Source organism: Carassius auratus, chromosome 13, assembly GCF_003368295.1.
Source record: "Carassius auratus strain Wakin chromosome 13, ASM336829v1, whole genome shotgun sequence".
In the NCBI taxonomy this organism is placed as follows: domain Eukaryota; kingdom Metazoa; phylum Chordata; class Actinopteri; order Cypriniformes; family Cyprinidae; genus Carassius; species Carassius auratus.
Genome location: NC_039255.1, coordinates 18,348,820 through 18,374,848, shown reverse-complemented (window position 1 = coordinate 18,374,848; position 26,029 = coordinate 18,348,820). Strand labels below are relative to the sequence as shown.

Genomic DNA, 26,029 nt, shown 5'->3' with positions numbered 1-26,029 from the left:
GTAAACCCAGCTAAGAGAAATCAATTATAATGAAATCCCCATATACTCCAAATATATAATATCAGCACAGATGTTAAAGTTTCCAATGCATCAGGGTTATTTATGACTTGCCATTATAAATGCTTGCATAATTTATGACGCTCAATTAATGCAATACCTTCCATGAGCTTTCAGTTTGTTTTTTGGCCGTTTTTTTTAGATCCGCTGATACACACATGCCAAAAATATGCAGCAACGCCATTTAGGCTGTTAGAGCAGGCTTGAGACTGATTTATGGACATGAATTAAAAAGAATGAAAAATTTATGACTGCAATTTGTGGGAAGCCAAAAAACTATTACAGAACTTTGGAGTTGCATTCAGCTCTTTTGTCTCGAAGCGAAGCAAGATGACTTAATCTTGTGAAAATATGAAAAAGTAAAAAAAAAAAATTTGTTCAAAAGTAAATCAACAGCAAAATTATAATCAAGCATAGAGAAAAAAAAAGTATTAGTGGAACCTGTAAGTGTAAGTGTGGCTGTTTAAGGAGTAAACACCCTGTTTTCACAGTTATGTGCTTGTACATAAAACTATATGGCTTCAACAGCTACACTGAATGAGTGCCATGGCATGATTGAAGGAAAGTCTATCCTTGACTGACAAATGATATATTAAGCTTTCGTCTGGTGGGGAGGAAGACAGACATGTCAGTTACCTGCTACAGAAGAACCTCCACTTGTCAATCTACTGTGCACCTGGCTCAACAAGATCTGAAATGTTAAAGCCCTCATGCATCAGAGCTTCACACTGAGCTATTTGACTATACATCCAAGCCATGTGACAGACATGAATTACTGCCAGCAATCATGGCAGTTATTCCTGACGGCTAATGCTAATGAGTGTTCATCATCAAAGTTGCATTTTTGTCTTTAAAATTTGCACTGGCTCGACAATAAATACTACCCAATGACTCTGGACAGTTGATGAATGTGTCACTCCTCACCAAAGTTTATTATTTGTACCTTTTATGCCCAGCTAATTTAAACGTTTCAATAGAGTTTAAATCATTCAAGTGCAAAGAGACATGAAAGAACTCAATTCAGAACTTGCACACTGTTTACAGTGCACACAGTATGCACACAGAAAGCCACGTCTCAGACAACGCATGAAAAACAAATTGAGTTCTCTTTTGCATCTTCTTGTGCTTGAACAGACAAACACACTTCATCAATTTGAACATTCAAGTGATTTTAAAGCATTCAAGCACAAGACAACACGAACAACAACTCCATTCAATGTGTCCTGTGCACACAGCATGCACACAGAGAACAGAACATCAAACTGAGTTTCTTTCCACATGAACATGACATGAACAGAGAATGTCAAAATACCCATCTTGGCAAGTTACCTCAAAAACAGAAGAAGGAAATCTAATGTGTATAGCTATTTTGGACCCATGCATTATGTTTAATGTAATTTCTATTTTACAATTGTTTAAATACTGCCATTATTTACTCCCTCATATTGATTGAAAATAATGTGCATTAGGGTGACTGTCCTATTTGGTTCACTTTTAAACGGTTTTTCTTTTTCGCACATGCGAGTGACTGGCCCAGCCTGGGAGTCATTAATAAAGATACGGCCAAACACTGCGCAGGTCTGGGCTGCTGTATGGTGCCTCTATGTGCCTGGGAATGAGTGCAGTCATCTCCTTGGCTCTGCTGGCGTTGATTGTGTATGATTAATGGTTTGAAGGAACAGGGAGAGAAAGGTCAACTTCTGGGTTGGAGTCAGAGCAGCTACATAGGGAGTAATTAAGACATTTGTGTAAGCATGATTAATAACCCTGAGCTGACACTGTGTACTGTAAACAAGAGGCAACCAGATGGTTTGCCACGTACTGCATCTTACACTGAGATGGAGGGCCGCCTAAATGAAAGCATGCAGTGTAGCCCCTCAGCTCGAACCTCCTGGTTTCATATGACCATGCACTTCAAGAAGTCAACCTCTACGCTGTCAGTGAGTGGGATTTACAGATCATGAAGGACAGAGGGACAACGAATGTCAAAGCAAGAAATGTTTCATGTCTTAGAGAGTTGGCATCTGTAGCTACCTAGAATTTAACATTAGTTCTCATCCATCCGCTGACCTTCTTTCCAAGATGTTGCTCATGTAGGTTGCATAAAGCACTTTTTCTCCCCATCATTTTTCCTGCAGTTTTTCAGCCATTTGACCAGCAATACAGAGGGATTAGCTCCCGCATGTAGAGAGAAAGACTGGGAGACAGGTGTCAAAATGCTTCAGCAAGCAAAGCTAACCACCGCTAATCAGCTCTGTTGTTCTCTTGCAATCCACATCCAATTCCCACATAAAACACAATTATGGTGGATTTGAAGTTTAGTGTGCATTTACTCAGCCATCTCTTCATGTAAATGTTATTTCTTAAGAGAAAAAGGGCTGAGATTTAGTCATGAGACAGAAACAGAGCTCCTTGTTGGTCTGCATGTGTTGACTGAAAACAGTGATGAGCTTAAATCACAGAGGATCACAGGTCCAGAACACAGGACATGGAAGTCCTGCTTGTAGAAATAGGACCTTTGAGCTGGATTTCTCAACGGGAGCTTAAGAATATTGTGAAATGTTAAAGCTGAGCTGTGTGGGGAAAAAAAAGAACACTGCTGAAGAAGGAAAAAACAGTTTGAAGCAGCCTAAGGTGTTTCTATTGCAAGTAATGGTCTCGCAGGCTTGACAAGCTGTTGTTTAGCTGATTAGACATCATTTTTAAAGGGGTATGAGTGCTCAAAACCCATTTTAAATAACCAAAATAGGCCAGACTGGGAGTGCAGCTAACCATATCAACCCTGTTTAATTAGCTGAAACTTACAAAGTAAATTTAAGTTATACTATTACTAACCAATACTAACCATTACTATTGAAACAGAGACTAAAGGTGAAGTCACATTAGCAAATTTTGACAAAAAAAAGAAAAAAAAAAAAAAGTAAAAAAAAAAATGGACACAAGTTACTTTCAAAACTAGCACCTTTTTGGTGGTCAATTCAGTAAATCCATATCAACAACCAGTTGTGAAAAATGCGTGGAGGAAATCTTTAGCCCTCATACGAAATGACTGGATTTTGAACAAACACCCTGTCCCAATTATGCAATAGCACTAGTTTTTAATTTGATTTAAAAACTGAAAATGACATAACCAACACACATTGGTTTGGCACTAAACCATCAAGCAAACTTATCAACTTATTTTCTATGAGAGATTCTCTATCTGCGTCGACAGCATAACTATTTGAAGTATTAAATTTGTTCAGTTATTGCAAGCCACTGTGATGTGTATCATATATCACATTTTGTATTTTAAGTATTTTCCATTCATTATGCTGTTTTGAGCGTCAAATATGTTATTTTGTCTTAAGCAAACAAAGATTCCACAACACAAGACAATAACATCACAACCAACCAAACATTTTATTTTTAGGTCTCGGGGTGAGATTTCACTCTGGACAGAGATACCCATCACGACACGTCAAAAACACAAACCAAGCATCCTTCAAAATGTTTTAATACACAACAATGTCGACAAGTCAGGGCTGGTTAGGACAAATAATCAGATTACGATAGAAGAGACATGATTTATCACTTGACACTTTATCACACCATGCTCAATGAAGATGGTGAGAGATTGCATGCCAAGATGATCCAGTCCAATCAGTACATAAGAAGTACGATAAAAATAGCTGACAAAGTTTTTCATGCAGTTATGTCACAACTGGCACTAAAGTTGTCTAAGCTCCAGTTGGAGCTGTAAGATCCCGTTCTTCATTCCAGCTCCAGTAAGCCATCACCCAACAGGAGACGCACACATCTAAGCACAGATCTGGAGTGTAGAGACGTATAAGGAGTGACAAAACACAGCTGGGTGAACTCAGAGCCAATATGTGCCCCACATATCTCCCAGCAGGAGTCAGTGCAGAACAGTGGACTCGCATGGGCCTGGTGAGGGATGTGATGGGGGCTGCCATTACACATCATGCCCCTTTTATCCCGGACATCCAAAAGGCCACTTTAACACTACATACACATGCAGCGCTCCTCCATTCTCATAAAGTTGGTAATCTGTTCCCAGAACATGAAAGGAAGAATTAGAAACAGGTGTTCGGTGCTGGATATTTAAGCTTATTAAAAGCTTCACCAGCTGGAGATCACATACGCATGTGGGCTGATTCGGTCTGACACGCATTACATTTTTAATTTCAGAGATCTTTTTGTTGAATTCATTTTGTAAATGTCAAAATCATTACTCCCTTTCTTATCCACATTTATCTAGATTTATTTCCATGAGCAGGATTTGAAAGGACATAAATCAACAGAACCTATGATGGGGAGGAAAAACAAATCCAGCTCCAGTTGGAAGCGTCAAAGTGTCCGTCTTCCCAGCACTCCCGGCTTTCGAATTAGCTTGGCTTCACATTAATTGTAAGTGAGTTTAGACATCAGGCCAGTGCTGTTCCACACATCAACAGGCCTGAGCCGGAGCAGGTCTGACAGCCACCAAGCAGAAAGCTTTTGTCTTTATAAGGGCAGCGAGGAGGAGGAGAAGAATGGGGTGGCTACAATGACACAAGAAGATAGGCCTCAGACGGCCTGAAATTCTAGCAAAATTCAAAGCAGAAAAACAAGGCAAATTACCTTGCAGAGACGCCAGGGTGCAAACAATCACACAAACCGTGGATCCTGGCCAGCGCCGGTAGGGTGGCGTGTGTGCGCGATCCACCTCCAGCTAGAGATAATTGTGCTAAAATGCTTTAGTTTCAGTTTGAACCTCTTGGATGCTGATTTGGGAAGAAAAAAGGAACACTTACAAAGAACATTTATCAAAAGAGAAAGGCCGCTCAAGGAGCGTTTGGGGGCCATCACCCCGATGCTCCAGAGGATGATGAAAACCAGGGCTTTGCACTTCCTAATAAAAAGTCTGCAGTAATGTTGGCTGGGTGTCTCATTTGGAAAACTGTTTGTCCTTTTGTCCTGTCCAAGTTTCTTAAACTGCTGTCAGCTCAATTGTTCTGCCGGAGCAAAATTATTATGCACCTGTCATCAGTGGAGAGGTGGGGGGCTGGAAAACTAAAATAATGAAATGTTAGCTGTAAACCATTTGACCCAGATGAGAGAAAAAAGAAAAAAAAAATTCACAGAATGATGAAATATCTCTTACTCCACATAGAAATTGGCCCAAGTGATCAGTTTTGCATCTCATTCCATCAGCACTTCACCATGGTGATTTTTGCCCAGATGACCAAAACGATATACCCGTTTATCCTGGGAAAACACCTTTAGTATCTTTTAGATAATATGAAGCACTTTTACATAGAAGCATGATATGCAAGGTGGATATAAACTAAATACTGCAAATACATTACGATACATTAAATCAAAAATTTGGTCACAGTTTTGGTCAGTTTGAGTTATGTATTGTGTATTTCATAAACATCGGACTAAGAATCCACCAATGTTAAAATTATGCTCAATCCCAATAATCCAGTGATTATTCTAATGGTAATCCAATCAACAGATATGTTGACATTTGCTAAATAAAATTTAACAATGTTTAAATTAGGGTTTCAAAAGATTAACTTTAAGTTAGCATAAACCTATGATTTCCTGTAGCTCAGACAGTAGAATATGGCACTAGCAACATTAATAAAGCTAGCATAAAACAGTCAAGCAAACCCAAAACTAGCAAGTCATGTGTTCAGACATATATTAACCCATAACCAATGTAGTGAATTCCATAATCAAAACATTACATTTTCACTATGAGATACATTGTAATTGTGTATATAAATTGCTGATGAACTCCTACAGTCTGACAGTCAAACTAAAAAGATGTTTCAAATTTACTGAGATGATTTCCCATGTTGAATTCATTGCACACCTGTGAACACGAGTGAGCTCAATGACTCTGTCCATATTTAATGTATATTTGAGTGTTTCCAGGCCACTAAACTTAAAGGGAGATAGAGATAGGAGTCAGTTTAATCACTATAATTTGTGGTAAAAGTGACTGTAATAATCGTGTGATTTATGAGTCCATTCTGATCTATTTTTATAGGTAATCAACCTTAAAAGTGCGGAAGGAGTGTCTGAATAAAAAAAAAAAAATAGATTAATGCTTTTCCTTTACAAATTACTCTTGAGTGTCATTAAGGCCTTTTAGTAATAATACCTTAAAAGTTCAGGGGCCCTAGATTAGGTAGAAGTCAAATAAAGGACTAAGAATGACTACTGGAAGTTAAAGGAAAAGCATGTTGTGGGCACTTTTAAATCCAACTCTTATTTTCAAGAAATCCAGAAAAACAAAACAAATGTAATTCCTCGACTACTAGAATATGTTCTTTAGGACCTCATGATTAAATGTCAGTATTTGCTCACCTTTCACTGTAAAAAAATATATTTTTCAAACTGGTAAATAAAGATTACTTCAGTACATTTTAAAAGAAAACATTTTAAAAAATTCAGTCTTTCCACTTAAATTGTAATTAAATGTTTCCCTTGCTATGTATTGGTAATTATGATGCAAATTTTATCATAATTTGAGTACAAAATTGCAATCTTTTTTTTTCTACGGTTGTTGTTCTAAACTTTTATGTTTATATGTTGTTGTTTTTTTGGGAAGACTGTTGTAAATGATCTCAAAATAGAAGTTATCAAAAGAAGGCGGGCAGTTGTGATTGGCAAATGATGACAATTTCCTTTTTTTGTGAGCGGTTACTTTAAGAGCCACTTTTGCTTGAAAAACAACATTAAAGAACATTAACGGAAGTGTACAAAAGACAGAATGTGCTGTTGTTGTGAGCAGCAGGGGTGATGCCAATCCAAAAGTGCTCATTCTGACTGCTTTTGCTGACAGCCCAATGCTGCGACATCCTCCTGCCAAAGGCTCGGCCATCGCTTTGATCTCTCAGGCTCCTAAATCAACTGCAGACACAGTTCACACACAGGTCAACGGAGTCATCTGATCATCCATTCCAGAAGAAGCCACTTCATGACCACTGCTGTCCCCGTCATGCAAAGTTCAAACGATGACAGACCAAACATGCACCTTTTCCCACTTCTCAGAACATCACACCCATGAATTTCCACAGAGAAACATCCCGTGCAAACCCAGCCACCGGGGGCATGTGATTACTGTTAGGTGTGTTACACTGTAGGAGCGTTATATGATTCCAAGTAATCGAAGGTAGATCTAACAAAAGTGAATTCACACAACTTTCAGACACGACACAAAATGATTTCATAGCACTACAATAAAAGTCATAGTGAACAATGCAACGCAGCTAAACTAACATTTCCCCTCCCAATGACATCCAACCCACATACTTCATCTGTTGTCATCGACACAGTGCTCTTAATGCACAATAAAGCGGCAATTGTCAAAAATACAACAACAAAAAAAAATGCATTGCTTTTAGTTGAAGTTCCTGTGAGACCAATTGTTACAAAACAAAACCAGATCGCTTGTAATTCCAGTTCCTTTGGGATGTTTAGAGGCATCAAACACAGCGCCATTCATGATGTAGCGTCCTTTATGGTTGAAGCAAAAGAAAAGATCCAATTAATAGAGCATATCAATCTGCTAACACTGTCACAACATATTCCTCTTGATTCATTACAGAGCAGGTCCTAGTCCTCCCTGGCAGCCCGTGTTGCCTAGTAATTACACTTCTTCCTTTGACAACCTGCATGATTGTTTTCCTAACAGTATATTACTTCGTTAGTACTTTCCAATGCTGGTTATTTTTAAACTGTCACTTTTGCCAGACTCATCCTGATTTGCACTCGTCTGTTTATCATAACAATCATTAATAACTGTCACTCGGTGTCATCAATATAACAGGCTCATTCCCTCATTAGCATGTCCCAGTGTTTGTTCCGCCAAGAGCCCGGGTATTTTCTACCAACAGGCCCAGCCAATTACTCTGCCGAAATGGAATCGCATTAATCAAAACTTAACAAGGTGGCAAATTTAAAGATATCAGATTGCAGGAGACAGCACAAGTAATATGTCACTGTCAGGGGTGCTATGTAGGTATGCGTGGCTGACACTAAATATATCCCTTCGCACAGGCTGCGTGAATTTTGACGTTTCATGTGATCTGACAACTATCAAAGGGAAAGTCCAGAAAGGGCACTGAATGCCCCACTTTTGTTGTCTTGTCTTGAAAAAGAGAGACTGTGGTAGTACAAAATTAGGCCTGAAGCATTTCAAAATTTTATCTGCATATTTTTTCTTAATAAATGGTCAGTTTTAGTCACAAAAGAGGCGTTTAACCTTTAGGAAAATGATAATCATCAACCTCAGGAGGTCAAAATAAATATGCACTGACTGGTTTTATTTTTCCATGTAGTTCTAAATGCTCTGATTTCACACAAAAAACTTCAAAAACAAAACCGAGATGAAACATTGTCAAGGTTACAAATTTTAGTCTAAATTTGCCATTAAAAAATAAATAAATAATAATAATAATAATAATAATAATAATAATAATAATAAATATATATATATATATATATATATATATATATATATATATATATATTATATATATATTATATATTATATATATATTATATATTATATATTATATATATATATATATATATATATATATATATATATATATATATATATATATATATATATATAAAAAAATAAAATAGATTAATAATACCATATATTTGTTCTCGTTTATAATGTTTCTGGTAACTTAGTCTATTATGAATTATTTACATTACAAAAAAAATATAATTTGACAGATCATTTGACAAATTATGACACGTAGGATTTTAATTGGATACAGTAAAGGAGATAAAGACATTTTTAATAGACATTTAACAGACATTTAAACTTAAACAACGCTAGGTAAATTTTTAGTAGTAGATATTTTAAACATGCTATTATATCTTGCAAAAAACAGCAAATGCGATTTGTTTCTCTAATGCTTTATTTAAAAAAAAATAATAATAATGGGACACCAAAGTATAGCCTATTTTCACCAGAGAATAAGACACAATGCATGAGAAAGCAAGACAGCTAAGGAGGGAGTGAGAGAGAGAGAGAGAGAGAGAGAGAGAGAGAGAGAGAGAGAAGAGGCTGGCCAAGAGAGCGGAAGAGGAGGGAAGAAAAGGTTGAGCGTGTCTGTGAGAGCCAGCAGGCGGCAGTTCATCATGTCTGCCTTCACAGAGACGTTTTCTTTTACACTTTAAATGATGATACTCATCAATCACTGGCTGACAGCTGCATCAAGCCAGCTGCAAACATGCAAAGGCCAGCAGTCTGAAACATGCTGACGCCACCCATCGCTGCATAGAAAATAATCATTCAGCTCAGGTTCTACACTAGATTTATTTTCTCATATACGACCCTCTCTCTTCCTCTAGCCACTGTAAAATAAATACCATCCATTTCAATGGAACAATGTGCAGGGTGCTGGCGGGACATGCCACTCGATTGGCACACACAGAGTTAACGATTATGCGGCTGGCAAAAAGTGAAGATGCCTAAACCTAATCAGCTAGACCCGTGAGCCAGTGGCGTTCCTCTTGCGAAAAGAAAGCTCAGTGTCACTTAAGTTTCATTGACATATACTGTGACTTTGGAATATGCCTCATGTATTTGAAACACTTTAGGTCAGAGCTGGATGCAAACGGTTTAAATCTTAACAGGAAATGTATGCATAAATTGAATTACTTGAACTAATAAAATCAGTAGGAATGCTTAAATATCAGAATGTACTGACAACTCATGATTTACACAACAGACGCCAACTGGAATACCGATTACTGCATGTCTGACACATCGAAACGTTGCTGAACGGTCGTAGTGAACGTGCTCTGATGCACTCGTGGCATTTAAACACCGCAAAACAGCTACAGTTTAGAGAGCGCAATGAAGGCTATTAGCAGTAAAGGTTATTCATGCACTGCGCACACACACACACACTGTCCCCAACTGTTTCCCGATTAATACCACCATCCCTCTCCATCTTTCTATTTTGCAGAGAGGCGATTGCTCATTTTTTAAGGGGAGCTTGTGGAGCAGATGGATGTGAATTCAAAGTTTCCTGATCTTTAGCAGAAGTTATGGAGGGTTATCTTTGGCTGTATATCTCCGGGTTGGCAGGCCTCCCCTGGCGATGAAGGATTAAGCACCGCAGCTGTCTCTCCCTCCGAATGATGCAGTGCAGCACTCGCCGACACGACAGCATCACTTAATCTTAATGTCCGCTCCTCCAGCACGGCCGCGCAGGACAAAGCCAATCAACATCACATGCCACGAGGATGGACCTACTGCTTGGCCCTGGAGTCTCTCACCCACACCGACCGATTAATCAACTTCAGCCAGCCCAATCCCAGAGTTCACTTCTCTCACGGCACAGCTGAGCTCGCCACCGTGATGTATAGGACGGGGGGCTGGCGTGCTCCACAACACTTATCAGACTGCACATTATGCATGGCTTTGTATTGCTGAGAGAAAGGGATCGGGGGAGAAGAAAGAGGGGGAAAAAAAGTGGTATTGAATGCTTACACCTTATTTCTGTCACGGGCCACCTATTTGTTTTGTTTAAAGAGATATCTGACCAATAATGGCGAAGAAAAGCTTAAAGAGAGCTTGGGGTTTTGGAATAATGACTTGCACTCATTTAGACAAATTGCATATGTGGAGGACCATTACCGCAATTTAAATTCAATATAATAGCAGAGTATTAAAGGAGACAACATTTCCCCAGATCTCTGCATATTAACTACTACTTCTCGATCTCAAAACATCCAGGAAAGCAGAGCGAGCACTTTCTTAATTGTATCATCTGAAGCAACAAACTGGAAGACGGTGGCTGTGTTGTTTTTATTCCTCGGCTTCGAGGCCCGAGGTAAATTCGAAAGAACACAAAATCGCACTCGGTAATTCACCTAAAACAAATATGACAAGTATTAAACGCAAACAGCTGCAGAGGAAACGACTATATCCCTGAGAAAACACAAGCAAATATATTTGCGTCCCCGTCCATCCCCTTGAGTATGTTTACATCGTCACAGATGATCGGGTGCATGCTGGAATATATTACTTCCATAAGTTACCCTCAAATGAAGACAATGTTTCCTCCATTTGAGTCAAGATTAAGAGCATTCAGGCATTCTCGGATCTGGAATGGTATGCAACATTAAAGATGTATAGGAGCCTCCGGTGTCCTCTATGGAGGGTGCGCCTGATTTAGTACAACCAATTTAAAGCCGGAGGAATCCGGCATTACCTTTGAAGATGCTACATAATGTCAGCAAACAAGCTATAAAACACTGTAATGGTGCCTTATATTTGGACATAAGTTTCTCGGAGCAGTAAGCAAACCCTGATGCTAGGAGATGCGCATTGATATCACCATTTCCCAAATTTCCCTGCTACACTTTGTTTTAATTTTTCCATTTAAAAAAAAAAAGGCTAAATAAAAGCTTTTTTTTTTTTAAACGCCCATTGTATTTCAATGCATTTGAGTTGAGACTCAAGTGAATAAACTGTAAGCGTGACGACTGCAGAGTCTCAAATATTTATGTAATTTATAGAGCATGAACATTCAGGAATTCTGATGTATGTTATTTGGAATTTAATGCTAATTCAACTAACAGTGGAACACTTATGCATCTGTCATCTTTCATCTACATATGTCTAGTAGAAGGTTAAATAGTTTATCCATTGCAATATGATATCCACAGAACAGCTCTGGACATTTACACATAGTTAGGTTGTTTCTGCAGGGGTAATTGCTTTTGGCAATAATGCAATCTGCTGCTAAAACAACAGCAATAACTTATTTAATATTGTTAACTTTGGCTTTCTGAATACTCAGACTGCAGTATCTGATCCTAGACCAACTGCAGTGAAATGGTTTCCATTCACAAACACCCAAGTATGTTCCACCAAGGGCTTTAGACCTAAAACAAAATGAACTAAAGAGATCTAATCCCGCAGAAATCTGCTTGATGAAAAGGTCTTAACGTAGATCATTTCCTCACAACTCAACTGTGGAGTCCCATTAAAAACAAAACCATCATCGGTATAGTGACGTAAGCTTTTGTGGTGCTCGGCTGTGTTACAAAGCTGAGATCATTTAGGGTAAATATGGTGCACTACAGAAAAAAATCTGGAAACAGATTAAAGGAGAACACTTATAGCTCACCCAAAAAAATAAATATTCAAGCATCATTACTTTTCAAATCAGTTTTACGTTAATTCTTCCATAGAGCACAAAAGGAGGCATCTTGAAGAATGCCCTGGCCACTCATTTCCATGCAATTACAATAAATGAGACTGAAGCATTCAAGCTTCAAAAAGGAAGCAAAAGCAGCATAAAAATCACAGTGAAAAAACAACTTAAAACCAGCAGTTTGAAATTACATGTTTGTGAATACAGTAAATGATTACAAATAAAAACATTTTTGTGAACGGTCACTTTAAAACAAACACTCCTTGAGTTAGTTGGGCGAGGACACTTACTTCCTCCCTTCTAAACGAGCCTAAATGATATCATCCCTGTAACCTCCGGACGAAGTGTGGATTTGTCTATATTCCAGCACTTGGCTGACTGATGTGTCATTACAGCTTTAAATGTTTCAAACCATCTGTGGCCAGAGTAAAATATGCTTTTTTCAGTCCAGTCCAGCATTGAGTTCATATCATAAAAGAATCAACATAATTGCCAATTACAGGACCCTAATTTGGCTGTAAAACTGGGAGAGGCCAAGAGGACAGGGATGGCAGAAAGAGGTGGAATATTAAGCCATGGCAGCTGGCAGTGCCCCCATACACACATTCCCAGACATATGGAGCTATGACATTAAAAGAAGAGGATGATGTTTTGCATACATATTTTTGCTCCAGAGGTAACCTTGAACAAAGCAGCATTTCAACACAATCAAAAACCACAAATCCAAACACAAATCTAACATTTTTATACTTTTCATTCATTTCATATTTTTCAATAATTCTGTGGTGCTCCTGTGCAGAAAGAGGCATTCTTCATAAACATTATTTGCAAATCTTTAAAAAATCCATGATGTCCAGCCAAGATTTCCAATTCCTGCAGCAGCATGCCCATAACAAGACTGGTCCACATGCTTGACCCTGGAGAAGGAGGTGTTCTTCTGCTCAAATGCACCAGTCATATCGTTGATCCAATGGTCCAAAAAGTTCCAGTTTGGTTACACCACTCCATAAAATGTTTTTTTCCAGAACTCCATAGGTCTATCCAGATTAACTACTGTATATTCATGTGGCATTTTAGGTTTTTCTTTGTCAAAAGTGGCATTCACCAAAGTGTCCAGACAAGGCCATGCTTGTCTAGTTTTTATTATACTCTGCACTGAAATGTTTTTTCCTTCTTTCATCAGGTCCTGTTGCAAGTCTTTGGCATTAAATAGTGTGTTTTTCTTAGCTGCTTCGATTAAACATTATTTCCCTTGGTGATCTTGTGTTTTTTCATCAACACCCTCAAAAGTTTGGCACTCAAAAGACTGCCAGCTGTCTCTCTAGGAACTTTCAGTGTCTTGAAAATGTACTTGCAGCCATAGACTTTCTAATGTAATAAAACCATTTCTTCTCTGTAGCCTTTGACTCATATTTGCTACTCAACTGTAGCAAATGCATGAGTTAAATCAAAGTGACTTGAAAACAGCAATGTTGAAAATATGTTAATTATTGCACAGCTATATTACAAAATAGATAGATGCAATTAAATTGAAATAGACACACAAAAAAATTACATTCAAATTGTTAATATACATGCATATAGAAGGTAATCCAGTGAATTTAATTTCTAATTTATCTAATATAAAAAAACATAAAACAATTAACATTTCTAAAAATGTATTTCCCTTTGCTTCTGAATACAAGTCACAAACCTAAAGAAGATTACTAATAACAAATAAATGATAGGTCTTATGTTATATAACTCCTAAAGTAAAAAAAGAAAAAAGAAAAAAAATTATTTTCACAATGTGAACAGTTCCTGATAACTAATCAAAAATAAATACAAATTCATCTACTGTGGCTAAATTCTTTTTTTTATTATTTCTACTATAGTCTATACTACACCGCTGTATTACTACTTCTAAGTTCATCAGTAGCCGTTCCTTCAGTCCACTTTGGCAAGACCATGGGGCTGTCCGGTAATGATCTGTTCATGGAGCAAGTCTCTCCCAGTGACTACTTCATTAGAGCACGGCCCATTTGCGGCATAATGCCAGAACCCGCCTGAGTCCCTGCTAACACAGACATCATCACCAATTCGCAGCACATGATAAAGGCCTGTCACATCCACAGCATTATTAATTAACAGCATGCCGAGGTGAAATTCAATCAGGCCGGGCCGTACGCATCTCCTTAACAGGTTATGCAAATCCCACTCATTCTGCCAGTGACCATGTACGAGAAGGCAGTGCGAGACTCTACTCACACTTATTACTGAAATAAGAGGCCTGATAACATCAGAAAGGGTGAGGGCGGCCGACATAATGCCTGTTTAATTAGAATTAGACGTATGGCTTAAGGAAGAAGGGAGAAGATAGCTAAGACAGTAATGACTCGAGGGAAAAATAGAAGGGTGAGAAGACACAATGAGATCATTTCACTACTTGAGGATTAATATTAAAATAGTACTCCGTCGCTTCACATAAATCACTCAAATATTGGTGTGCGGCTCACCGTATCCATGTCTCATCGAAAACTAAATATCCACTCATAACATATTCCTTACAGATAATGTCATGCTCAAACCCCATTAGCAGGAAATGACTTTTTTGGTTAAAGATGATATAAGGCTAACTTGTAACAATACTTCTTTGGCCAGCTAATAGCGGTCATTTTGCAGACTTGCTCCTTCAATATGTGCGGATCTAAAAGGCGATCAACCTTTGGTCATTTTTAATCGTCAAAAGCTGAGAACAAACATTGGCCTGTCTGAACAGTTTTACTATGGCACTATGAGAAAGGCCATGTTTTACTGCTGATATGGAGCAACATGACGCTAGTGCGACATATCATGGTAAATGTACACTCGCATGAAATCATATATGTGGACGCCTAATGGCTTCAAAATCTCCCTCTAAAACGCATGCATTTTTCATGTCGCTATAAAAGCATTGTCAGAGGAGCTGCATCGGCCTGCAGACGCTAATTGATCTGGCCCTTTATGAGTGTAAAACAACAGGAGCAATGCTACAAAACTGTCATCTCAGCCTCTTTCCCCTAATGCAGCCATAAATCCAGGCGCCGTCTAGCAGTCAGATGTTTTCATTACCCCATATCAGTTTTATGGAATTACTGACATCTGCATGATTCAGTAATTGTGGGTCTCTATGAAGTGGAAGCGGCAATTTTACTCTCTATATTCCCGATCAATTCCCAGTCCCCCGGGCAGGGCAGAGGGATGCGATATTGGAAAAGTCTGAGTGGGGATAGATCAGTATCAGTATCGGTTGACGGAGACAAACAGCTTAATCTGGCCCAAAATGGTGCAGCTGGAATGGATTGTTTTGTTTTTTAAACGAAATGTAAATTGTGTTGTCAAAATCTGTCATCTTCATTCATGAAGCCTAACGAGAGCCAATCTAAGCATGCTGGGTACGAGTGCTGATCTAGCCTTTATAAACCCTCCGGGACATAGTCTGTGGATGGTGAGAAAATATAACCGCTTTTTGTAAATGAGCTTCTACCTGAGCTATTCCCGAAAACCAATACATTTCCAATGATCAAAAATTTATTTAAAAGCATTTCTGGAGAGAAATAATCAAAGTATTCAATTAAGTTGAGGAAAACAAGACAGTGGAGCAACAAATAGAAACATTAACACATTCAAGCAGCATTTTTATACTTATTTCGATAATAAAATAAAAAGGTGTTTAAAACTGAAGTGTAATATCTAATTGTATCTCTTTTCTGTCTATTACAGTGAAACGTTGGTAAACAAAACAACCCCACTCACCCCAAAAAGAGAGGCATTTCTTCAGCCGTGCACAAATCAATACAGCTCAGCTCGCATTTGAAAAACCCCATGTCTTGATAATGATGGTGACTCACGGCCAGTTATAATTTCCCTGCGAAGGAAAATGACGGTGAAGGAGGTGGTCAGGTGTGGTAGTGTAGGTGGCAGTGGGGCTTTAGTATATCTGTCAGTCTCAGTTTGGGAGGCTGAAAGGGAGGCTCAATGGGACCAGCGTGCTATATATCTCTATTACATCTGATGGTCACTCCACTGGCCTGCTGTTTATTCTCATTAGCTCAGACAATGGGAACAATCTGGGACACATTTCTATCCCTACTGAAGTCAGTATTGTGTACGGTCCATTCTCTGAACTGTAGTCACTGTATCCCTTCAAAATTGGTCTTAAATCTAAAAATGGTACATAAAGACAGTCTTCTGATTGGCTAAGCAATACCATCCCACGGCTGATACAAACCAGTGTTATTTTAGTATCATCGATATACAATGACTTTGAATTAGATTTCATATATAAATGATTAATAAATGTTTACTTTGTGTTAAACGATACTGAGAAATGTTCATTTATTTCAGCTAGCCAGCATCACATTTTATTTCAGTAAACATTTTAGTTTCAAGCAACAAAAGTGTTTGTCTATGGTTTTAGTTTTAGTTAATGATAATAATCCTTTTACAGAAATAGTGATGATCATTTTCGTGTTATGTCCAATAAACAGCCAATATAAAATAATTAAATGTTATTTAATTATTGAACATTTACCGAAAAAAAAAAAAATCATTCGCAAATTTGAAAATAAAACAAATTTTAAAAAGTGAAATCAATTTAATATTTAGGCACTAAAACATTATAAATGCATAGCATGAAATGAGATATGCCGGGGATTGCATTTAAAATGTTACTAAATTATTATTATTATTAGCATTTTTTACGTTTAATGATAAATGTAAAAATAAAAGTGAGCATAATAAGAATAAAAAAAAAAAATGTATGCACACCAAAGTAGGAGTTTGTCTCCTACTCAACTTCAAATGTGTATTTAGGACTACTAGCTAAGACCAGCAGTGATTACTGATTCACACCTTTTTGCAGATTTTTCACTTTGGATGGAGACACCCTACTTTATTATCTGAATCTATTTCTACATTCAAATTTGTGTCTGAAGCACAGTAAGAGAAGAAGAAATAAAAGGCCCCTCACAAAGGCAAAAGCATGAGGCATTTGCTGGTGTGGACTGCGAAAGAGAAAAGCAAGGCTTTTGATAGGCCGCTGCAGACAAGGCAGTTGAGAGAGAAGCTAATGGCCATGATTAATGACAAAGGGCCAGAGGAGAGCGGGGACACAGCCGCTACATACATCATCCCTCCCCATCAGTCAGAGCACCTCCCTGGATCCTCTCTTTCTCCCTGTCTCTCTCTGCCTTATCTCTGCCCACTCCCTCGCTCACAGCACTCTCCCTCTCTTTCCCCGTCTGAAAAGTAGAAAAACAAGTGACAAAGGGTTGATAAGGTGAACAAGAAAATGGCGTGTAAAATAAGCGAGAGATTTTCTGAGGAAAGAGGAGAGAGAAAACAGCGCTCTGGTTTCTGGCGACTTGACTCTTCCTCGGCTGAAGCCCCCATTCTCAAGGTCTTATCTGCCATATGGCTCCCTTGTTTAGATGATTTATTAGGTGCAGAAAAGCACTCTGATAAATTTTAGCCCATTCTGGCTGCGTAGGCAACCCACGGTGTCAATAACGAAACTCAGGCCACTTTAATGAAAACTTTTAGTACTGAAAGGGTAGCCATTTATTCATGAGTCACAATATTATTAAACTGGCAGAGCGCAGATCATCTCCATATGTCAGTACCTCTCCTTCACCCTGCTCCTAACACATCAGCGCTGGATTTCTGCTTAATTGAAGCATTCAGCTGTTTACAGCTCACACAAAAACAGCGAGGGTTTATTTACGACCAATTAAAGTTACCATTTTGAGTGAAGGCAAACCATTATGGATTTCGGCCTCTTTGATTTTAATTAGTTGGTGTGTTCAGGTTTTGTTTTACACAGCTGATTTACAAGGGGGCCTTGCAAATAAATTTCCCATCAACAGCAGATGCTGGTTCCCAAAGAAACACAATTCACAGAGGGAGCGATGGAAACAAACAATGTGATTACGCCATTTTGCTTTGGCTTGACTCGCTTAAAGGAATTAAAGAGGAACAAATGGCAGACATTTTGATTTATTCGCATATCACCCCATTAAAATGCTTGTCTGTCATCGGACTGTGTTTCTCTGTCCATTAAAGAACTTACCACAGACTGAGTGTCTGACTTTAATGGGCCAACACTTCACTTTCAGGAGGCTTTCCCCTTTTAAAATGACCACATATTTCAGTCTGCATTCTTTCACATTCACCCAAACTCACTTGCAAACAAACCAACACAAAAGCAGTGTGCGGATCATATTCTGACCTGAATGTAATATTCAAAGCTTGAACTACAAACTGCAAAGATTTAATCTGATCTCTAAGAAACAAACTATTACTGATAGTCTTTGTAATAAAAAAACTAAGAAAACTGTGTATATGACATGAAGATAAGTAAATGGAAAATGTATTTATTTTTTATTTATTTATTTAAAACTATGCCCAAAGTTGTAGTCAACCATTCCAAGGATCATAACACATTACGCATGTATATATATGTCATATATTAGTGCTGGGCAATGATTAACATTTTTAATTGTGATTAATCACACTGTTGTGCACAAAAATCAATAATGCATTCAAAAGTCATGTATTGTGCACTTTGTTCATTTAAAAGTATCGCTATATGAACAAAAGTGCAATAACATTTATTGCAAACACTTTAAACAAATAAGGTGTTTTTTACAGCAGTATTGCTTTTACATAGAGTTAAAATATTACTTGCACATCTCAACTTATAACATTAATGTAATCAAATTAAATATAAAACAAGCCATTTGTCACTGCCAGGAAATTAAAGTTTTTGTAGAAAATATTTGATGGTTAGTTATAGAAAAATAAGTTATGTTCAGAGTCCAGAGTCTCAGTCATAACATTATAACGGTCACCTTCCTATTAGAGACCTGCACGATCACGGGACCCAACGAAGCAGAGTGCATTGCAGGACAACACTTGATGGGCGAATACAGCTGTGTAGACACTCGTGGGTGTGTGTGTGCGGGATGCGGGAGAATAATGGTGTACTCCCACTAGGCAATCTTAACCGTGCTAGAACACGTTTGACCCCCAAAGCCCTGTTCGTTTGACTAGTGTGATCACTCCGTGTCGCGCTCGGGTGTAGTTTGTTTAGCCATCCCTGGGTCAGTTGGAAGAGGTGGGCCAGAGACCACACACACACACACACACACAATATTATTAATTATGTTTACCAAGACTGGATTTATTTGATAAAAAAAAAAACTTAATATTGTGAAATACCATAACTATTTCAAATAATTCATTGATTTTAAATTTCAATATATCTTAATATAATCTCTTAAGAGATGGAAATGGTGAATGTTCAGCATCATTACATAATCCTTTAGAAATCATTCTAGTATGTTTGCTGCTCATCAATGTTGAAAACAGATGTGCTGCTAAATATTTTTGTGGAAACCATGATTTTTTTTTTTTTTTTTCAGATTACTTTGGTGAATAGAAAGTTAAAAAGAACAGTGTTTATTTTTTACAATGCTAAGAAAATTTTAACTTTTGGTCAATTAAAATGCATCCTGAATAAAGATACATACATAAAAAATTATTAAAACCTGAATGGAACTATAATATATAACAGCCAACTTTTATGTTGGTTTCGTTTAACATGAGCTTGACAGTCTGTGGACATACAGGAATTAAAAAATTTGTAAATAATAAGGTTTATGTGAACTATACCTTAATCACATACAGGGCTGCCACATTTATGATAACATCAAAGTGCTACAACTATTGTGACTTGATAAACAAACGGAGTACAAAGATCTAAAAGATTCTTGTAGTGCAACACACTTTACTTAAGATGTGTAAATAAAGTTCTTAACACTTAACAAGCATTAGCAAGTGAATGCAAGCTCAGCGTAAAACAAGGGATATTTGCAACTCAAAGCATTCAGACAATAAATACTAGCCCTTTTAAATAGGTAAACATCCTCAGATCAAAAATGGCACTGTATATACATCAATGAGATCAAAACCATTGATGTCGGTTGCAAAATAAATGTAGCGCTGCATAACATCTGACTGAACACCTGAAACAACTGAATCCAAAACAAGAAAAAAAAAAAAACAAATGTGTGAAAATGCCCCACAAATTTATAACATGAGGCAGCTGAGGACAAAATAACATCTCTTTAAGTTCCGCACTGGCAGATTTTAACTTATTTGCGGCGCTCACTCGTTGTAATTAATATTGCACAGGAGTCTGCATTGTCATTTTTCAAATCATTTCCCTGGAAATGTTCTACACCTCTTAATGGCCTCGCTAATGCTGTAGCTGTCATGTTTTGGACAGCTGCGCTTTTGCAAGACAAACTCGGGATGCGTCATGCCCCTCTCTCAGCGGACACCTCCCGCTCAAAGGCACATGGGCCAGGCCGGCCAGCTGCTCACGGCGATATGGAAATCTTTGATTAATTTTTCACCTCTTAGTACTGACTGTTGCTCAAGTGTCACCTTCCCACTCCGTCCCCAAACGTCACCTTTTTTTACTCTCTCCCAGCGCTGATAGATCAGTTAACCGTTTCCAAAAAAAGAAAAAAAATCATAAGACTAATTAAAGCAAAAGCAACACAACCCAGATGCTTGTGCAGAGGAGAGGCTGGATGTTCGCCAACCTGCTCTTGCAGGGAAATCAAGGCCTCATCGCTCAAATTAGCCGGTTCTCAAACTAAATTTGGTGAACATGTGTGTCAGTTTTCTCAGACATTAGCAAAGGTGGTCCGCAGAGCTCTTTTTCAAAGGAGCCACACAGTATAAAGTGGCTGTCGCACGAATAATCAGCTGAAGAGTCATCTGGGTGGATTTCATTCTATCAACAGAAAAACATACACCGTAAAGGATCCTGTTGTTGAAAGGACAAATTTTACTTGGCGGAAAACTACAGTATGAATATTCACTGAAATGCTTAGTGTGGTCAAACAGCATCCTGAATGATTTAAAGCTTTCAAAACACTGACCCAATCTGAGACTCTTACTGTAAATCTGCAGCAAAAACATGCCACCGACAATTAAATCATATTAAATGTGACAAATGTTTCACACTTGGTTTATATTTGGGGGCAACGGGGTTCACCGCGTCACAAAGGTGAACTCATATAGGCCCTTTCATATGTTACGGCTATAACGCGACTGAAGTTTGACGTAAAAAAAAAAAAAAAACATCTGCCGAGTGGCTGTTGTCAAATGTGTGGTGGAAAACAAACGGAAGGGAAAATATCTGAAGTTTCACATTTCAGGTTACTGTCCCGATCACGTTTAGACAGAAAAACGAGAGCTTTTAGTCTTCTTCGGGGCTGGAGAGAGACTTTAGAGCCGCCCATCTCCCTTACAGCCGGGCTCTGCCGCCCTCACCGAGGAACCCGCATCTCGTGCTGGGACATCTGAACGAGGGAGACAGTCATGACTCCACTATCACACGTACACTCAAACACACAAACAGGACGCGGCGCTGAAGTGTTCACGGCTCACCAGTGAGACCCCGCAGAACTCAAGGACCCGGCGTTCTCCTCTAAATGATTTCCTGACATTTAAAAGACAATAAGCAAGCAAGCTAGATTGGTGGAGGAGGCATGTCATTTTCGGCACGGTGTTGCTCAACATCAAGGAAAATCAATGGCGCCTCCGCAGGGGCACGGAGAAGGAAGAATGGAGCTCGGTTTCAGGTCTGTTTGAACTCATTTTCTTTTCTCTGCAGTTACACCTTTCACGTATCCCCCTCCCTCCCCCAGGCAGCCCCTCACAGCAGGCCTGACAGCTTGACACATTGACAGCTCGCGGTGAATGACAACTGATTTGTACAAATTTCAAGCCTTATAAATCTACCTGTCACAACAAGAGCATAAAAGAGCTCGGACCCAGCAGGTAATTCGAAAGATAGACCGAACGAGAGGGAGAGAGAGAGAGAGAGAGAGAGAGAGAGAGAGAGAGAGAGAGAGAGAGAGAGAGAGAGAGAGATCCACTTTGACAGCACTGGACTAGTCACCTCAAAAACACTAAAAAATAAAAATAAAAAAAAAGAAGGTAGAAACCTCCGGTAGTCTTCCTCTGGTTAAACTTCAAACAAAAGCCCTGCTCCCATTTTGTGGCCACCAGGCAGTCAATCTGCTCAATTAAAGATTTAAGAAGGAAAAAAAGTTGAGGTCTAACGGAGAATCACTTTTGTTTTACACCGTTATTAAAGGCAGTGCCACCTGCTACAAGCAGGTTTACAGCAGCATTTTTCCAAGCCTGCGCCCTGGCTGTGTAAATGAGCAGGCCCTTTTTACGCTATTTAAACAATATCCCACACTGCACCGGGACTGCAGCTCCCCTCCAAGCTTTCATCTGCTCATAATGGCAGCCTCGGCAGGCAAGGCCTTCAGAAGCTGTAAATCCTCTCCAAGGGGGTATTTTTACTGCCAGAAATAAACTAACAGGTAGAAAAATCAATAAGGGATGACAAACCGAAAACTGGTTAATATTTCTGCCTGAGTTGTCTCTGCCATTTGAGCATCTGATGGCTCATATGTGTTAGTCAATCGGTACGTGTTGGAGGCCGTTAAAATGATTAATATTAAAGAGGATGCAGTCGGGTTGACATCTGCATTCTAATTCATAACATCTGAATTTCACTTCTTGTTTGCCCAAATCTGAAGGCATCAGATGCTATATGAGCTGCAAGCCTAAATTAATACAAACTGCAACCCATCATAACTGCATCAAAAAATTAAATAAAAAGGAAGGAAATGTTGTTAAATATTATGCATACACCAAAAACTGTTTTACATTTAAGTTCGATGATAAAACAGCATCTTTAATTTGTTATTTGATTTCTGGTCCCTAACTGTATGATGGATGAAACCATATTTATTTACTATTCAAGCAACATAAACTGTATTAATGAAATGGTCAAATAGGTTTATTTCTAATAAACAATAGTAAATAAAGCTAGATGAGGCTTTTACCCCTTTGTGTAGTAAATGCTGCTCCATCTGAAAGCACGTGAAAATACCACATTTAATATGATAAAAAATTGTATTTTACTCCAAACTCACTTTTGAAATAAATCCTTCTGTGAGACAATGTGGCTTCTTACAAAGAATGAGGCACTCAACATATTTCTTGGGTAAGAAGGGAAAAAAACAATGGGGAAAACCTCAAAGAAATGAGGCAAATAATTTACACATGTATAATTAAAAAATAATGAAAGCCAATATATATAGACATATGGAAATATACACTTCAGAATAATTTACCTCTTAATTATGGAAAACAATTTGTTGCACTACAAACATTCAGCATTTTGACCTTAAGCAAACCTAATTGCATTTTTTCCCCTCATTGGGTCATTGGGAACAAATCAAGGTGATTTTACACCAGTTACTAAAACTTATTTTAAATCACCACTTTAAATAAATAAACGTTAAACAATCGTTCCCACTGTGTACATGTTAAAGAAAGCACTGTGCTAGTTTTTAGTATTATTTAGTTTATTGGGAGAATAAAAAGGGCCTTTTTTACCCAGACCTAGTCTTCAGCGCTCTCCTGTAAATTGGTAAGTTGGTAAATTGGTCACAGCACAAGCCATGAGTAACATATACAATATAAAATTAAACCATCGGACTATAGCTGATAGGATGAATCTTACTAACACTTTTATTTGTGCTATTGAGTGCATAATTCAGACCTTGATAATACTTCAGTGCATAGGGAAAACAATGGTTAAACATGTTAGTGCATGCAAGTCATCTGCCTTCTATGAGATCCTGGCTTCATAAACAAGCTCCAGCACCAGTGTGTTCTCTCCATGACCCTTGACCTCTGAACTTTGGCAAACATAGAAACACTCCCAATGCACAATGATCTTGTGGCTACCATGTTTTTTGGAGGACCAGTATTCCTCTCAGTGCAAAACAAAAATAAAAAGATTATATGCACTGCCCTCCATAATTATTGGAACAGTAAAGAAAAACAGTTCAAACAGCAACAGTTGGTACACAGGTCTTTCTAAATGTTCAGCTGTGTACTGTTGCTTTAAATCTACAGATGTTAAAAGCAGGGAATGTGTCTTATGGGTTATATCCATTGCTTTTGCATTCTAAGTCTTGCATTCGATGATGACACACAAACCGCAACTCTGAAAAGCAAGCAATTTGGATGCTTAAAGAGGAAGTCAATTAGAACTATAGGAAAAACAAAGGGCATGGAGAAATCAAGAGTTTGGAAACTACCGGCGACATCAGCAACCAACGACCTGACCTGACTGGCTTAGAAAAACAACAGTAGTTGATGACAGACAAATCATAAAAGCTGTGAAAATGCACCTTAAAATACCTGTCTGTAAAATCACCAACAACCTCCAGAAAGCTGGGGTAATGCTCTAATTTGACAAACAACTACAGAAGCTACACAGCAAGATGCAAACCTCTGATCAGCACCAAACATAGAAAGGCAAGATTCTTCACATATGTGAAGTAGAGTTTTGGAACTGAGTTGATGGACCGATGAGACAAAGATGAACCTTTATCTAAGTGATTGGAAAGCAACAGCGTGGAGAAAAAAAGGGAACTACAAAAGATCCTAAGCAAACAACCTCATCTGTAAAGCTTGGTGGAGGTGGTGTCATGCCATGGGTATGCATGGCTGTCTATAGAACAGGACCTCTTGATTTGAATGATGACTTATTGTATGATGGAAGTAGCAGAATGAATTTGGAAGGGTACAAATACAAAATCATCTTGGCTACCAATATTTAAGAAAATGCCACGAAACCCATTAGAAATCGTTTGATATTAGATCAGGACAATAACCCAAAACACCCTGCCAGTTCAGTCGAGGACTTTATCAGGGCAAAGAATTGTAAAGTCTTAGATTGCCCAAACCAATCTCCAGATTGAAATCCGATTGAACAATAATTTCACCAGCTGAAAATGAGACTAAAGACAGAAGCTCCACCAACACAATCAACAGTTGGAATTGGCTGCATTAAAGGCTGGGGAAAAGCATTTCAAAGCAGAAGACCAAGAGTCTGGTGATGTCTATGGGTTGCAGACTCACTGGTCTGATTGCATGCAAGGGATCTGCAACTAAATATTAGCTTTTAATCTTTTACATCTGCCTTAAATTCAACTGTTCCAATACTTATGCTCACATCAAATAGTGGGATGAACTATAAAAGTGCTCTCCTTTTTATTTAGTAAAATATATGTGTCGAAAGACCTAATTATAAAAGGTGACATTCTGTATTTTTGTTCTTTTAATCATAGTTGCAAATGTTTTGACTCCATAGCAGAGAAAGCTATTTTCTTTACTGTTCCATATATATGCAGTATATATGCCTATATGTGCGAGAAATATGCAGGAAAATTATAGTAAGGTTATAGATGTGGAGAAATGCATCAATGCATTGCGTAAGTTGCTCTCTGAGGTACAACCTATTACACGGATCATTATATATAGAAAAATCAATAGGACAGCACACTAAACCAACATAGCTGAAAGCACTTATTCAACACCTCATTGAGGTTATTTGATGATGTAATTCACTCTAGCATTTCAAAAAACCTCTACTTTTGACCTACAACACTTTATCTGTGTAAACCACCATCAATCAGAAGATGGACCCCTCTTCAACGGTTCTTAAGTCTCTCGGTGCAGAATTGGTGTGCTTATTTGATTAAGATTTAGCCCAGTGAATGCTCCCAGGACAGGCCTCTGCTCTGGCCAAAAAAGGAGGGTGGGAAGCCCAGGGATTAAAGTCCGACACTCCCACTAATGCAGTCAAACTG

General features: G+C 38.3%; 1 protein-coding gene across 3 annotated transcripts in view; it reads right to left on the bottom strand.

The window, feature by feature from the left end:
* LOC113112951 (leucine-rich melanocyte differentiation-associated protein) overlaps nt 1–26,029 on the bottom strand; it is a 254,480-nt gene that overhangs the window by 197,388 nt on the left and 31,063 nt on the right. The gene's annotated exons all lie outside the window — the stretch shown is intronic.